We start from the raw sequence: 17983 nt of genomic DNA on the forward strand, positions 1-17983 counted from the left end.
CCTCCCTGCACTTTGATAACCTAACATCAAATTCTCATCTATTATAAAAAAACCATGGTCATCTTAATAAATTTGCTTCAAATTCATTTTCAAACCACACGGTTTTGTTTAAGGCGGGTTTGGGAGTTGCCTCTCCAGTTCTTTCCAATACAGAAAGTTTAAAGTAAGATTTTATAAATGGAGAAATTGTCAGCCAGAGCAATACGAGAAGGTTGGACATACAGCCCGAGTGACAAGAGAGGGACCCAGGTGCCTATGGAAGGCCAAGCTTGAGGAAATTTGACATAGGAAAAACAGCATTTCAAAAAATGAGCTAATTGTGTAAAATAGCTAATCAATTTGCCTGACTACAAAGCATACCTTATCTTAACGACAGAAATGTAGGTTTATTGTTTTTATGATACAATTATTTGGTGTAAGTAACACAGAGCTGGAAGTGATTAAAACATTGCCGGGAGGTGGAGGTTAAGACTTGTAGCTTTAGGCGCCACTCTCCTTAGTTTACAGTGTCTTTGTCTTTTCCTTCTAATCCCTAGGATTCTTTCTGTGACAATGACAGAATGAGTCTGTGACAGCTGCTCTGATGTTCACAACCCAAAGCCCCATTCAAAGTTCCACATTCATTGTAATAAATCAACACAGGAAGTGGTGAGGACACATACACAAATGTTGCAGGTTGAGTGTGGAGGAGTTGAGCCTGGGGCAGCTGCTGCACACCTGACAGCTAACAATGCTTCTGCTTGTTTGTGTATGAGTGTAACGTATGACCCTTGAAGAAGTGTAATGCCCCCTCCAGGTGGTTAGTAAGGCAAGCAGGTCGGAGTGGGAAGTACTGTATTTTCAGGATCAAAAGTATATCATTTATTACGGACTACAAGCCACCAATATTTTGCAAAATTTTCAGCACTGCGGCTTTAAATGCGGTAGAGCTTATTATTTTCTTTGTGGCGGCACAAGGAAAACAGCGAGCTTGGAGAGGGCTAAAAGGATGACAATAGTCAGATGTGGCCGGGGTGAGTAAAAAGTGGCAGGCATAACTTGCTCCCGCGTTAAAGGCTTGTGCGCTTCAAGAATGTCAGACAATTAAATCAACATAACATTACTATTTCCTTGGGAAGCTCTAACGGATGTTGGCGCGATTGCTTTGGTGGATTTTTGCCCCGACGCCAATTATAATTGAAGTTACTCTACGCCCTCAAGAGGGCTCTCAAATACCAACTCGAAATCTGATTGGCTAAACCAAAAGCATTCTCAAAGACTGATATTATGCCGCAGGGCCCTCAGGATTTTTTTGAAGGCCTACCAAGGAAGATTTCTGAGCCTGGCAACAACTAATGGTTGAAATGTGTGTAAACGCTTAAATTTTAGAGCACACATCAGGGAGCACTGCAACCTGGGAGAATCAATGATAGAGGGAAATGTGCTATTACTTAAGTATTGATGGACAAAATGGTTCAGATATCCGCTCATCCTCGGTAGTATCGCGGGGGTGCTGGAGCCCATCCCAGCTATCTTCGGGCAGTGGGCAGGGGACACCCTGAACTGGTTGCCAGCCAGTCACAGGGCACACAGAGACAGACAACTCACTCGCTCATTCATACCTAGGGACAATTCAGACTGGGCAATTAACCTGACATGCATGTTTTTGGGGATGTGGGAGGAAACCGGAGTGCCTGGAGGAAACGCAAGCACGCAAGCACAAGAACAAGCAAACTCCACACAGGAAGGTTCAATCTCATGACCTCAGAACTGTGCCGTACACGTGCTAATCACTGCGCTGCCGTGCTGCCCCCGATTCAGATATAATTTAGGTGATTATTTAGGCAGCTTAAAGGTCCCTCATTTGTAAAATGTAAGCCTTATATTTCTGGATGGCAGCACTGGGGCAACCATACTGTGGAGAATCGTACGAGGTTGCATTGTGTCTTTTTACGCAAAGACATTTTTTTTAAATGATAATGAGCACCAGAGGCAAGAAATCGTGGCAATTGGTGAGGACTCTTACACAGTTTTTCACACAGGAGCACTCTTTACTTGCCTTTTGAGCACATGGTAGTTGAAGTCAAACTGTGGTAGGGTGTTTATTTTCCTGAACTAAACCAATTGAACAGAAATTTAATTTCCTGGACCCTTGTTGGTCAATTGTGTGCTCTGTAAGTAAATATCATCCAATTATCTCACTTTAATACATTAGGAGCGTCATTCAAGGACCGAGGCAACGGAGCGTGGGCATGTTTACATATTCAGGAGTTTCTGAAGCGTTTCGGCAAATCGGACTACTCTTGCTGAACTGGAAACAAGCATTAGTCTGTTTATCATTTGCTACAAATTGAAATAATTTACAGACAGAAATAGTGCAAGCTGTATTCCCATTTGAAATGTTTGCTGTTTTTGTTTTTTTTTCTGGGATGTTATTGCAGATCAACTGTAAGGGGATGGAGGAGTAAATTATTCAAATAAATTGAAGCTGCGAGGGCAAAATCACAGAAGGGTTTTCGCCCAGGCAAAACAATTTGAATGATTGAATTATTTTGCATTTTCTGAGCATCATGACTAACTTCACCATTCCGTTTGACTTTTTAACAAGTCTTACATGCAGTGTTGGGACTAACGTTTTACAAAGGAACGTGTTCCTGGAATGCAGTTACTTTTCTCTGTAAAGAGTACTGTAACTGGTTGTTAAAAATTGTTGGTAATTCTACAGTCGTAACTACATGAGTGTTACTGTGTTACTCTTTAAATGCAGATAAGGAATTACAATGTTCTACAACTGCTGAACAATCCTGGGTAACTCTCATTGTCACATTTAATCCTGGATGCGCCGGCATCAAAGCTGCTAAGTACAACAAAGTACAACAAACTACAGTTATGGTTGCGTCATCTCAAGCTTAGAGTATGAGGGGGCTGAATTTATCCTGAATAATCTTTCTACCATATACTCACATTAAAGCTGAATTTGCAACTATAAAATAAAGCATGTTTTTGGGGTATTTCTATATATTTTTTTGTTTTTTTCACAAAGACATATCAAAAATAAAAAAAACTAGTTCACCAGGTGTTGTTACATTATGATTTGTTTTTATCTATCAAACTTGGCGGGCGCTATAATGTCAAGCAAAAATCATCTGACAAAAGCAATGGTGGTACTATTAATGACGAACGTCTTCAAGCGGTAATTGACCATCATACTTGATTTTAAATAACAATTACATAGACTTTTAATCAGTGCAACTTTTGCAGTCACTCAAACAGTCAAGTCAAGTCAAGTGATTTTCATTTGTATAGCCCTTAATCACAAAGAGTCTCAAAGGCCTGCACAGGTTATTACACAGACTATTGTTCAGACTATTTTTACACCATCCCTTGATCTGGAACCAACATGAGGGTAAGGAAAAACTCAAAAACCTCAACATGAGGAAAATGAAGAAACCTTGAGAAGGGACCGCACATGTGGCATCCCCCTTTAAGGATTACCAGAAGGATGTTGCAATCACAAATAATACAGAGATATTGTCCACGAAAAGTATAGGTTTTTTATATGCTATAGAGTAGAGGTGTGTTTTAAGTTTAGATTTGAAAATTTCCGCTGAGGTTGCAGATCGGGTCTCAGAGGGAAGAGCATTCCACAGCACCGGTGCCCGGATGGAGAACGCTCTCGAACCAGCGGAACACTTCTTGGCTCTTGGGATGACCAGAAGACCGGCGCTCTCAGAACGAAGGCTTCGGACTGGAACATAGGGGGAAATCAGATCTGAAAGATATGAGGGAGCAAGTCCATGTATGATTTTGTATAATACTAAGAGAACCTTAAAATCACATCTTAGGCTAACAGGGAGCCAAGCAGGTTAGCCAAAATCGGCGAGATGTGATCGGACTTTTTTTGTCCTAGTTAAAAGCCTCAACCGTGACTGTAGCCTTCAACCAGGAGAAGATGTCGTCAGGTGGTGTCCAACCGTCACTGGGCGTTTCGACCCTTAACCACAACGCCCTCAAGTTGGCGGGCCGGCAGTCACGGCCAGTCACTCCCCATCTTCTCCTGGTCCCCAGCAAAACTCCTCTCTCCTACTCCAGGGCCAGCAGGAGGCTCTCTCCGCGGCTTACCCCACCCTTTTGGCAGCTGCCTTCCTCTCCCTTACACTTATTCCCAGAGCTGTTAATGTGTCCCATACAGTCTGTGCTGGGAAGCCCCTGCACTGACCTCCACTGGGAATAGCCAGGTCTGCCATCCCTTGTCCCTGCACTGTTGGACCAGTTCTTGATATTTGGCGTTTTTCGTTTCATGGGCTTCACTGCATCCTTCTTCCCACGGTACAGTTAGCTCAATCAGGACGATTTCTGAGCCTCTTCTGACCAAATCACGATTTCCTTCCCAGGTCTACACTCATCTCCCACTAGTGCTGTTTGTCGGAGGCTCTTTTTGGTCTTCTTGGAGGATGCTGGTTTCTCCCCTTCCCTGACGAACTGTATGGAATTTATTGGACTGGGTTGAGGTTGGTGCTTCTTCCGCCTTTCTTGCTCAAAGATGTAAGCCAGTGCACCGAGGACCTTGTCATGGCGCCAGCGGTATCTGCCCTGGCTAAGAGCATCCTGCCAGAATATGCGCCAGTGTCCCTCTCCCACCACATAGCCTGCACTCTGGGTCCTCCCTCAACCCCCACCTGTACAGGTTGGTTGGTGTTGGAAGGGTGTCGTACACTGACCGGAGCAAGAAAGAGATCCGGAATGGTTCCAACCTCCAGAGTTCTGGCCAGGTGATCCTTTGCTTTAGTAGGTCCCACTTTGTCCAGGCTCCTTGGACTCCAAGCTCCACTGCCCTGGACCACCTGCCTTCCTCCTCCAGTTGACGGACCTCGGCCTGCACCATGTCTCTCCACCCTAGTCCCTGACGCCCTATGCATGCATTTCTGATGACATCTTTCAACCTCAGCCTGCCTTCTGCCTGATGGAATCCCAAGCCACCTGCAGAGATGTTTATTTGCCCTCCTCTCAATTCCTTCGACCGCCGTCATAGAGATTTCATAGATCGTTAGCAGCCACAGCAGTCTTGGTAGGAGACCGTACTGGAACAACCTATTCTTGAACTTGCCTGGTAGACCTGATCGCTCAATCCTTTGCAGCCACTCCTCAGCCTGCTCTACTGTCCAGAACGCTGCCCCTCTAGCCCAGAGATCAATCGTACCACTTTCCGAGGCATTTTATTGGGTTATCTTTGATTGATGGTATGTTTTCGCCTTGGATTCGAAGTTGAAACCTGCTTGTGACCTTCCCACTCCTGATCACCATGCTTCTTGACTTTCTAGACTTGTATTTCATCCGAGCCCAGGTTGCTACCTCGTCAAGTGCCTTCAAGATCCCTCTTGCTTGCACATGGGTTACTGCTGTAATAGTGAAGTCGTCCATAAAGCATCTCAACTGAGGTTGACATATGCCAGACCTCGTCATCGGCCCTCTAGTCTCCTTCACCGCGGCAGTGATGAGTAGATTCATGTCCATAAAAAACAGAATGGGGGAGATGGTGCAACCCTTGACGATCCCCTTCTCCATGTCTTGCCACTGGGTGGTTTGGAACCGAAACTTGAATCCATTACAGTGTTCTCGGACGCATTGTTTTTGACACCAAATTGTCATTATTACCCGATTACTTTTTTTTTTTTTTACAAAGATTTACCGCACTCCAAACTTTTCGTCAGGCAGATCCGCCATCCGCCATTGTTGTTTTAGTCTCGCGCCGATCGCGGAAAAACGAGATCTCGTTGCTTCGAGATGACGTCATTGTAGTGGCGGTTGTCGAGTAAAAGAGAAGTATGCCTCTGAAAAAACAGTTAGTATTGCAAATCAACAAAAAATTGGTAATTTCTTCAGCGTCGGTAATAAGTCGAAACATAACACAGAAAGTCGTAACAACGGCAATAATTCCAGCGCAAAAAACGGCGGAGAAATTCTTCAGAAGATCGCGAAGGCAAGGAAAACACGTGTTTTGAAGCAAACAATTCGACGAAAGAAAATAAACAAAAGAATACTGGCAAGAAAATGAATTTTCTGCCAAAATGGACTAAATTATACTCCTGGTTAAGCTCTGAGGAGGATGTAATGGCTTAGGCTTTGAGAAGGCATAACAACTATGGCGGGACAGCAAACCACGAATAATATTTGAACTGAAAAATTTGAAGTGATAACTGCTTTGTATTACCAATTAACTCTGATGAATAAAACTGCATCAATATATAAACATTTTAGCAATATTAATTTGTATAGTGCACAATATTGTGAACTGAAAAATCTGAGGTGATAACTGCTTTGTAATACCAATTAACTGTGATGATTAAAACTGAATGAAAATATAGATTAATATAATTATTTCAGCAATAACATTGTGTATAATGCATAATATTGTTGTGAACTGAAAAATCTTGAAGTGATAACTGATTTGTATTACCAATAAACTGTGATCATTAAAACTGAATGAATATAAGATTTATATTATATATTTGTCGCTGATTTACAATTTCAACCGCGATAACACTAAATTTTGGGGACCCATAGATATCTGATTTTTGAACATGCGAGTCCCTGGGACCCATCACTTTTCGGAGGTAAAATGAAAACTGCCACTGAAGTAGCAGGTGATCATTCCCCTTATGTGCCTTATATGGATATGGTAATTCTCCATAGCAGTGTTGATGAGATCATGGGGAATTGACCCATATGCATTGGCCAAGTCTAGCCAGACGACTGTTAAGTCTCCTTTGCTGTCCTTGGCCTCGCGGATCAACTGGCTGATGATGCTTGTGTGCTCCAGACATCCAGAGGACCCTGGGATGCCACCCTTCTAGATTGATGTGTCAATATTTGTTCTTGACCATGTATGTTGTCAGCCTCTGTGCCAGGACTGAGAAGAAGATCTTACATTCAACACTTAGTGGAGAAATGGTTCGGAATTGGCTTATGTCAGATGAGTCTTTTTCCTTGGGCACAAAGCACCCATCCGCTCTCTTCCAGGATGTTGGAATTATGCCCTTTATCCAAATTCTCCACAGTAGTTTTCACAGCCTGCGTAAAAGCATTGAACATCTATTGTACACTTTGTAAGGTATACCGCTGGGTCCTGGGGCAGATGATGACCGGGCTTTTTCACAAAGCCCTGCAATTCTCTCCATGATGGCTCCTTAGTGGTGAAGTCGAGTGGTCAAGTCTTTTATGCCCTCCTCCTCTCTGGGACTGGCATGTTTGTACTGCAAGTTGAAAGCCTTGATTTCCCTTCTCAACTTCTTGATCTCTTTTTCCCTTCTGTTGGACTGTTTTGCAGGTGCTATATTGCTGCCTTTCTTCTCCTCTGTACCAAAACGCTCCTTGGCCATGGAGTAAGCACAAGCAGCCGTGCTGCTGATTTTCCTTTCTGCTGATCCTGCCAAAGTGGCATCTAGGACTCTATCAAGGTTGGTTCCACGCAAGGGTGTTGTTTGCTGAAGGCCACTTCACTCTCTCTTTTGGGGGTTGGGCGTCTGGGGTAGTGTGAGGGGGGACCCTATGGCCGAGGGCTGCCGCAGATACCGAGAGGTCTCCTGTACTGTGCGGTGCCTCCTGACTGAAATCCTCCTGCGTCTCACTGAGTGTCTCCACTATGCGCTGCATCTGTTTTACCTCTTTCCCACAGATGGTCTTGGATTGATGTATCTTAATTCCCTTTGCGTTTTTACAGATTTTCCCGCAGTGGCACTTTGCCTCAAACACGTCCCCAGTCAGTGTTTTTTGGGTAAGCCGTTTCGTCGTCTTTGTCCTTGCCATAGCCGTTACCAGTAAATCTGTCCTCTTGAGACTCTCATCCTCCCTCCCTCTCGGGAGACTCTGGGGGTATTGCTCATTGTTTAGTTTCATAGCAATGGTTGGTGCCCTCTTGCGAGTACTGTGGGTGGGGTTGCTAGCCTCACACACCCATGCCAGTCTTTCCTGGAGGTCATCTGTCATTCCAGCGTCACCAATCTTCCTTGGTTGCCATCCAGCCTTTCCTGGAAGTCACTGGTGATCCGGCGTCAAAACTATTACGTACACTTCTAATTAGTGCAACTTTTGCAGTCACTCAAACGGTGATTGTAGCCATCAACCAGGAGAAGATGTTGTCAGGTGGTGTCCAACCGTCACTGGGCGTTTCAACCCTTAACCACAGCGCCCTCGAGTTGGCGGGCCGGCAGTGACGGCTAGTCACTGCCCATCTTCTCCTGGTCCCCAGCTAAACTCCTCTCTCCTACTCCAGAGCCAGCAAGAGGCTCTCTCCACGGCTTCCCCCGCCCTTTTGGCAGCTGCCTTCCTCTCCCTTCCATTTATTCCCAGAGCTGTTAATGTGTCCCATACAGACTGTGCTGGGAACCCCCTGCACCTGACCTCCACGTTTATTTTAAAAGTAATAAACGTAAAACTCATGAAACATTCAGGCCACACTCTTCGGTGATGTGACATCAGTTTTGCCGAACCCAGGGGGTACGACCCAAACTTTATCATAGTTTGTTCGCATTCAGCAAGTACGCGTTATTCTTTCAGTATGTAAATATCAAATAAAAACCTCACTCGTGTTATACAGATTACATATCACATGTATTTGTATAGCCCTTAATAAAAAAAAGTCCAAAGAGATCAAACAGAACCACACTACAACATCCCTTGCTCTGAAACCTCCATGAGTGCAAGGAAAAGCTCAAAAACCTCCTCATGAGGAATAAAATAAATCTTGAGATGTGTCACACAAGAGGTAATTCCAGGATGACCAGACTGCAATAAATTGCATTGGGCATCACAACACAAAACGTAGTGTAAATACACACTAAACATAGATGATAAGTAAAATCCTTCAAGAAGTCCAAGAGAGCAAAGCCTCAGATATCCATCTCAGCATCTGTTCAATGCAGATGATGACATGCTACAGGTCCAGGTGCTAATCTCCTCTAACTCATTCCATCTTTACCCTCATTTCGCCTCCAGCAAGGCACCAGGAAAGGACAAGAAAACAAAGGTATGAATCGGGATCAATCATTAGCTATAGAATATAAGTGTCTATTCAGTCACAATTTTAACTTTACCCTCTGGTATTTGATACAGATCCATACAAGCCAAAACAAATAGACTCAGAGATGAGCTTCTTCCTGAAAAGCTGTCACAATACTAAATTCAAATTTGCACAGAACTCAACTGCAGCTATTTATCAAACCATGCAATCTGTATTTGCACTTTAAATAGGCAAATATCTTGAAATAACCTATATTTATCAGTGATCGCTGCAATCTCAGTTGCAGCTTACTGTCACATTTCACGTCAGGTCACATTCATTTGTACAGCCCTTAATAACAAAATGTATCAAAGGACTGCACAGGTTACAATTACTTTATCCCCTGATCTTAAACCAACATGCGCGCAAGGAAAAACCTAATAACCTCAGCACGAGAAAAATAAGAAACATTGAGAACGGGCCTCACATGTGGTAATCCCTTTTCCAGGATAACCAGGCAAAGTATGTTTGCTGTTTTCATTAAAAAAAAAAAAAAAAAAAAAAAAAAAAAAAAAAAAAAAAAAAACATGAAAGGAAAAACGCCAAATATCAAGAACTGGTCCAACAGTGCACTTTTTTGTGCATTTTAAGACGAGTACAACGTATAAGGAAATCTTTACGGAAAAACGCAAATTTGTCAATGATGGGTACTATCCGGTAAGCACCGACTATCACGAAACGGCAAATCAATCAAGTCAAAGGACTTCGCCGTGGAAGCCTCTATCTCGGTATCGTTTTTCTCATTGCAAACAAAGCGAGCGGTTTGATGCTATTGTGCGCATGCGTCTGCCGCCTTATGATTTCCCATCATGCATCATTCCGAAAAAAATGTTGAGTACGATTATTTTGTATTTTGTAAGGGAAAATACGACTGTTTGTACGGGCATTGAGCCGTGGAGATTGACAGGTATGCGATGACCATAATAAATGAGAAACATTGTAGGCCCACTGTCAATTTAAGCTACATGTTTAGTGCTGTAGAATTATTTTTTAAACATGTGTTGATGAAAAAAGTATACTCTGGCTCTAAAAGGTTGAGAAACATTGAAGCAACATGTGTCTCTGCGGCCAAAGACGTTTTTACGTATCAACCAAGTATGACCACTTGGGAGCAGCAGTGTTTAGCAATATGCTCAGAAGGACACAGTGTCCACTCTAGTATACAAGGAATCAATTATTTTTCAAATTGGATTGGTACAGAGAATATTTCCTTGATTTGATTTCCATAAAACACTTTTGCGGATCATTTTGCATTAAGTTGCTCTTTTTAAAAAAATATACTTCAATATTTGGTCTTTTTTTGTATTTTTTGCACTTTTTCCATCGTGAACAATTCATGCACAAAAATGATAACAGGACGAAAGAAATGAATGCCAGACGTCTCTCTCAAACCGGAAATGCGGGTGCCAGACAATTTTTCCCATTTTAACTCCTTTTTGAAGCCCTACAGAAAATATAGTCCTGTGGCCATAGGGCATAGGACACATTTAAAAAAATGTGAACCCTCGTCTTTCTTTAGGTTGTGCTTTTTTTTTTTTTCTTTTTTTAAATTCGTGATACCTCATTACTAAACAGCTCTTTCAATAAACACAAGGGCAGTTTGCTTGCAAAATAACATAAAAACAACTGCGGAAACAGTGAACTTATGCAAGAACTTTTGAGTTCTCATTGTTTCCATCTACGGGATCTCACAATTTCAATCACTCAGGTGCCACTCACACACTTTCAATTCCTTGATAGAGGAAGCAAAGCACCACGACACAGTGGGGGCTACTTGATGTGTGGACAAAGACCTGATCAACTTCATTCCTGTCATTTGCTGATAGGTCATGATGAAATCATTCCAAGATACTTACTAATGTTCTCACTACAGTTATCCATCTATCCATTATCTGCATCGCTTATCCTCAGTAGGGTCGTGGGGGTGCTGGAGCAAATCCCAGCTATCTTCGGGCAGAGGACACCCTGAACTGGTTGCTAGCCATTTGTATGGCTCACAGACAACTCACTAGCTGGCCAATTAACCTGACATGCATATTTTTGGAATGTGGGAGGAAACTGGAGTGCCCGGAGGAAACCCACGCAAGCACGGGGGGAACATGCAAACTCCAAACAGAAAAGTTTGATCTCATGACCTCAGAACTGTGCCGCACATTCGCTAACTAATAATATATATATATATATATATACACATATAAGAGAGAGAGAGAGAGAGAGAGAGAGAGAGAGAGAGAGAGAGAGAGAGAGAGAGAGAGAGAGAGAGAGAGAGAGAGAGAGAGAGAGAGAGAGAGAGAGAGAGAGAGAGAGAGAGAGAGAGAGAGAGAGAGAGATAAGTCTGAGATATGTCTTTTAGAGCAATGACGATATATATATCTTTTAAATTGTTTTACCTGGTTCCTCCTCTCAAAGTCTTCTTTCATCCTCTGGCATTTGTGTAGTTTCTCATTGCCTTTGTTCCTTGTGTTTAATGCTAAATCTTTTCATTCATCTGATACAGTATTTGACTTTTGCTCTGCAGACTCCCTCGTGGCTCTGATTAAATCTGATTGTATTTTTATTCCAAAAAACAATGTGATCTACATCTCTTGAGTTTTCTTGACTTTTTAAGTAGGTAGTGTTTCACATCTTTAGGGATTTGCTTGTAGTTGGGACTCTGTGTAGACACTGCGTGTGCACTGTTTGTGGTTTATCAAATTAGAAAAGGGTGAGGGGAAAAGGCTGAGTGACCCCACTGTACACTCTGTGTGGACAGATTAAAAGAGTGACCTATTTTTGTTGAGAGTGGACCGGGACTAAAAGCGAACCTCTGCCCTTGGCCAACCATACTGGAGATTATCAATAATAATCCAAAATAGGCAAAGCGGAATTGGGTATCTTGACGACAGGTGCTCGGGGAGACTGTTTGATCTTTTGCTCACACAAGCGACGGTTATTCTTACTCCTTTGATAAGTATCTCTGAAAACAGTTCTTCTCAGCTGCTTGGTTACATGAAAATCAATCTTGAAATTATTTCAGGATCATAATTTCAGACAACAGTAGTGGTTTGTTTTATTGAAGCCTAGGAGAGAGGTGGGCAACCTCTTTGAGTGGCGGGCCGCATGGGGCTAAAATAAATTGTCGGAGGAGAAAAAGAGGTTGATTTGATTTTTATCATCTACAGTTTTAATCCCGAATCCAATACTTTGGCAATCAGTTCCGGGTTTATGGATCCCTTAACCAACTGGGTCATAGCGTACAACTTCCTGTGGTGTGTCTTGGTACAGCCTGGAGACACCTATTCCTCTCCAGGCTGTTTTTATTTTGGTAGGGGTCCCCCAAATGAAACAGATAGTACTGGTTTTCATGGATACCAGTACCAGGAGAAGCCTCCTTATCTAACTCAGTTTCAGCACCTTAATTATCTGGTCACCTTTGAGTACACTGCTGCAGCCAATTGCAGCCCCCTTTGCCCCCAAAGCCTTTGGATTTGTATGTGGCAACACTGTGACAATACTGATGCAAGGTCTTAAATCACTTGTGAAAAACTCTTTTTGTTTTTGTCAATCACAAAGGGAAAAACATTGATTCCGTTGCTATAAAAGGCAATAAAGACAAGCCTATTAGATTCTATTGTATTCTTTACAGTGTTCAAACTTATTTTCGGTAAAATAAATCTAGATGTATCTACCCAACATGGTGGGTCGGTGGATTCCTAAACCACTAGGTTCGTAGGGGCATTATTTCCTGTGGCGTGTCTTGGGCAAGCCTGGTTGCCCACAGCTCTCTCCAGGCCAACAAATCTTTCCATTCGGTCTCAAAACGCGTGTCAGGCGAATGTGCTGACCACAAAAATACACTGCAAAAATCATTTTTAGGTCCTTTGGCAGAAATTATTACTCGTTTTTTTTTTTTGTTTTTTTTTTTTAAATTTAAAGGCACTTTCATGTTCTCGATTCACTATCATTTAACCACCTGGATCATTGGGGCACTGCTTTCTGTGGTGTATCTTGGGCAAGTTCAAGCATGGCAACACCAATCCCTTGTCAGCTAGTTACTTCATCCATCCATGCGTCCATCCATTTTACGCATCGCTGATCCTAACAAGGGTTGCGGGGGCTGCTGGAGCCCATCCCAGCCATCTTGGGGCAGTGGGCAGGGAACACCCTCAACTCGTTTCCGTTACTTCATAGAAAATGTAATTCATTAACAAGCATAGTCCCTGATTAAAGTTATTTTTTCATAGTTGTAAATTCAACTTAGATCTGAGTAAATACGGTTTTGGGAATATCCTCCTGAGGAGAAATGAAGCGACCTTCGACTGTGCTTAAGATGGCGTTGCCATAAGTGCACTCAGTTGCACTTTCTTGGGGTTGCATGTGACAATGTGATAAAGGCAAGACTAATCACCCATCTTCATGAGTCGGTAGCAAAAAAAGCAGCAATGCACTATGCACAAACAACAGTAAAGTTACAGCGTTTTATTAATAAACACATTTAAAATAAATGGGTATGTTTTCTGCAGATAAGTACATTTAGTATTCCACTGCACCAAACCAGACTTTTTTTTTAACAGTTTTGTGGTTATTGCATACTCTGACATGTGCATTCCTCAATACTGGCTGGCTTTTCCATGGGTGTAATAATGCAACCCTGTCCATAGTCACACAGTAGCCATATCCATTTTCTCGTATTATCACTGTTTTGTTCATTTTTACAAAACAGCCGTGGAAATATGCTGTGGATTAAGGCTGATTGAAGGCCCAGGTACCAAATACACGGTGTGCCGCTGTGTACATTCGCTGCACTTTGGATTTGTCTAATCTGAAATGTTCCTGGCAACACTTTTACACAGCATTCCAGAGACAGAAGCCAAACTGTTCATGTTGACATTGGTTCTTGATTGGGGGCTCAAGAACGACATGAACGCCCCAATATGTTTTCTAGTGTTATCCCGGCATGACATTTTTAAATACACTCATTGCTAAAATGTCAAATGTCAAAATCAGTGTCTGACATGCTTTGCTTTCGTCATCTTCAAAGACTTGCTGAAATGTTGCAAAATTAAGTTGGAAAATGTAGAGCTCTGTCAAATTGTTTGACATTGCCCTTTTAATGGAATCTACGTCATATCCTAAGATTTTGACTTTTTTGTGGTCAGAATTTTTTTCAATTGGTTGAATACTGATTGGAACTGGTTTGGGAATCATACCTGAGTAATAAGTCCCCTTCTGGGTGTGATGTTAAGTTTTGTATGGAGCACCAAAAACCCTATCTGTCAGCAGAGAAAAACTTTTTTGTAACCCGTAAGGTTTAAAGTTTGAAACTCTGCTCATGTATTTCAAATAAACTTCTGGTCAATATGGTAAGATCAGAACTAATTGACTCAATCAAAGCAAGTTACCAAATGTCCTGAATAGAGGGTCAAAATTAGACTTGTTTTCTCAACCTTAATTTGAGCCAAGGCACACCTTGTTTCAACCAAAAATCTCGAGGCACCTCGTCCGTGGACAAGGTTTAAATATTATTTTGTGGAACCAATATGATGTTGTTTTGATTAACCAAATTATAGTTAAATTCTAAAATTGTTCCTAAACCAGGACATGGTATCATTTTGGTAAACAATATTGCCGTAATATTTAATTTCTCTATATCTTTAACCTTTTTTAACAAGATTTAATTGCAGTTTTAGATTTTTATTTGAAACAGTAAACAAAAACTATTTAAAATAAGACAAGATTGATGCGAAACAATTGTGGTGACAAGAGTTTAAAATTTATGAATATCCACAAAATTATATGCAAGATTTGAACTTTATTTATTTTCTTATTTGTATGAATCTTAAACACATTCTTTAAACAAAAAACGTATTGCACTCTGCTACCGAAAAGTGCAGATGATTTGTATATAAAAAGAAAAAAGTAATCTGCTGCTACCTACTGTTATGGATGAAATTTAGTCACTCAACTGATCACTAGAGAAAAGCAAAGATACTGAACAATGGCATGCCTTTTTGGCAAAGATGAACTTGGGAAATTTTCTGCAGCACCCAAGAAAAGGTCCTACGGCACAGAAGTGTTTCCCGGCACACTGATTTAAAAACTCTCCATTAGTAGTGTTGACTTATTTATCTTTTAGAAAAAAAATGAATTGAATTTGTTTCCTACTCCCCTTGTGCGTCAAGCAAAACAAATATTCGGTTTTGTCACACACACACAAAAAAAACCTCAAACAATACAAGACAACGCTTGTAAACACAAACATAATCTGACGATTGTTTGCTGCATTGCATCCACATTGCACGTCCATTGTGGTTTACATTGAAACCCGACATCCACACAGGCCAAAGAGGCTGTGCATTACAAGATGAGGCGGGATTAGACTACAGTGGGTTAATCTTTAGGACTGCCATCTGCCAGCGCCATGAGAATTAAACCTGACGTTGAGGCCTTGGCTATGCGTCGAGCGCACAAGGTATCCCATTTCCTGCCTCGTTTCTTCGTCAGAAAACCCTGAATGAATATCCCCTAACATGGCTTTACCGCCTTTCACTTTGTTCTTATGTGCTTTTGCTTCTTGAGTGTTATGTTTCTATATAAAGCCCTTTTTCCTGCATGTTCTTTGCAACAAAGCAGTTAGTGACCTCTGAGCTCTCGCTCTTTACGTCCATCCACCCGCTTCTCAGATTATAAAGTCGATTGTACTTCAGCACGAGAACGGATAGTGAAAGGTTTAGTCAAGTTTCTTAATCCTGTAGCGTGCGGTGAGCATTAATAGATGCAAAGTGAACAATGGCGAGGATACAAGTTGGATTTTTTAAGGAAAACCGAAAACATAAATAGTGCTGGTGATTTCGGCCGGGTGACTTGCCCCCCCCCCCAAAAAAAATCTTTATTTAATTGTTAAGTCTGAAAAAGTACAGTTTCCATTAATTTTACAAGATGAATCCCACAAAATAAACTTATATTGAAGCAAATGTTCAGGTTTTTAAAAAGGTCATACCGTTCAAAATGTTCAGAGAATAACTCGCTTTCATGTCAGTTTTAGTGGGTGGTTTAACAGTCAAAGCATTAAACTGCATAACCGTTGCTTTTGACGATTTTGCTTGAACGCCACAATTTACTTATTAGTAACTATTTCTTTAATAATCGGCTCCACCTTTGAGTAATTAAAAAAAAACATGCCCTCAAGATTTATCACCTTTTCAAATTTACCATTTTTTAAAATGACAAAAGATTCAAAAAATGATTAATTGCCAAGACCAACTGGTCATAGATTATTAAAAATGTTACCCAATTCTGGGCTTACATCTACAGAAATTCCTAGGTTGCTCTATGCCCAGTCATCCGGCTTGGGTTACTGCTGAATAGGCAACAACATTGTAAAGGTATCCTTTCACCCTCTTTGAGCTTATGCTCTTGGGCAGAAACTACTGGTCCCTTAAAACAAGGACTAAAAAGCCACAGATAGTTTCTTCCCCAGGGCCACTACCACCCTAAACAAGCGTACAAGACTGTGAAAAAGATATATGTTGCCTATATATATCATATTCATTGACTTATTTTGCAATTTTGTTGCTGCTTAATGTTATTGCACTATTTTTCGTTGCACTATTGTTCTGATACACTTACAATTTAGACCAGTCTCGGGCACTACCGTATAAATATTTTTGCCTTTTTATCCTGACAGTTTTTTTCATCATACTTTTTCTCTTTCAAGCCTTTCTTACATGTTTACCCCCGAGTGCCATTTCTAATCTCATTGTAAACAATGTACACTGTGTTGTTATAAATGACAATAGACAATTCTAATTCTACATTGCAATGCTTCATTCATTGGCAGTAAATCTTATGAATGCAGAGGAACGTTTTTGATTTTATTTTTTGAAGTACAGATACATTTAAGCAAAAAGGTTCTTTAAGCATCTTAATAAATGATATAAATCATAAAAATGACTTTCTTCCTTTCAACATTGCATAAAGAAGACTTGCATATGCCTCTTGATGCTACTGGTCCCCCGGTCCAAGTTTCTAAACCTAATCTAGTACAAAGTAGGATAAAAACATCTATCTACCTTCCTGCTGCTATTGTGTAAACTAAAATTGGGATAAACCACCTTTCAAAAGCAAGTTACTGTAGACACCCATTTTGAATATACATATGGATGCTTGGATAAGGATTTTTCCTCTAACACGCTAGAACAGCACACTGTAATCCCATCAGATCATTCGCTACTTTCATCGGCATCATACCGTTTTATGATTCTACTAATTGGAGCAAATAGTGACTTTTTTTTTCTTAGTGCAACAGATGGTTGTGGAGTACGCAACAGATGGTGCACAACATCAAGTAACCTGTGCCACAGAATAGACGAGTTGTTTTTTTAAGATCCCTCTTTTATCCAATACTGTTTACCAAACATTTCAATCATCGATTAATCCCCCCCAGATATTAAAAATCAATTGCAGTTTTTTGGTAGACCTTTCAGATTTTCTTGCATGACACATCTGATGCAGAAATTTTATATCGTCATGACATATATATATATATATATATATATATATATATATATATATATATATATATATATATATATATAGCTATCACACACATTTTGACTACCACAAAAGCTCAATAATTCCATTTGGCAACATTGACATAGTAGGTTAAAAATAACATTTGATGAATGTATTCATGGCAAATAAATATGTACATGCTGTAGACATTGTAATATCAATAAAAACAATATTTAAAGCTTTTCACTTACTTGAATATAACAAATCCAGTCCATTAAATCAAAGGCAAGTTGAGGTTCACACGTCTGTGAATTCAGGGCCAGAGGGCTTGACTTATAAGCACATACACTGTCCAAAGACAATTTTGGCAGGTACAAAAGGATTCATTGAAAATCTAAATGTTGTCTTTAGGGAAATAACTTATTTAAATATTTGGGGGGAGGTAACAGTTAT

General features: G+C 40.9%; 1 pseudogene; it reads right to left on the bottom strand.

Moving 5' to 3' along the window:
* Positions 1 to 4323: 4323 nt before the first annotated feature.
* LOC148353610 (uncharacterized) lies at positions 4324 to 7965 on the bottom strand (annotated as a pseudogene).
* Positions 7966 to 17983: the final 10018 nt, after the last annotated feature.

Source organism: Urocampus carinirostris, chromosome 13 (assembly GCF_059441175.1).
Source record: "Urocampus carinirostris isolate Australia breed hairy pipefish chromosome 13, RoL_Ucar_1.0, whole genome shotgun sequence".
NCBI lineage: Eukaryota > Metazoa > Chordata > Actinopteri > Syngnathiformes > Syngnathidae > Urocampus > Urocampus carinirostris.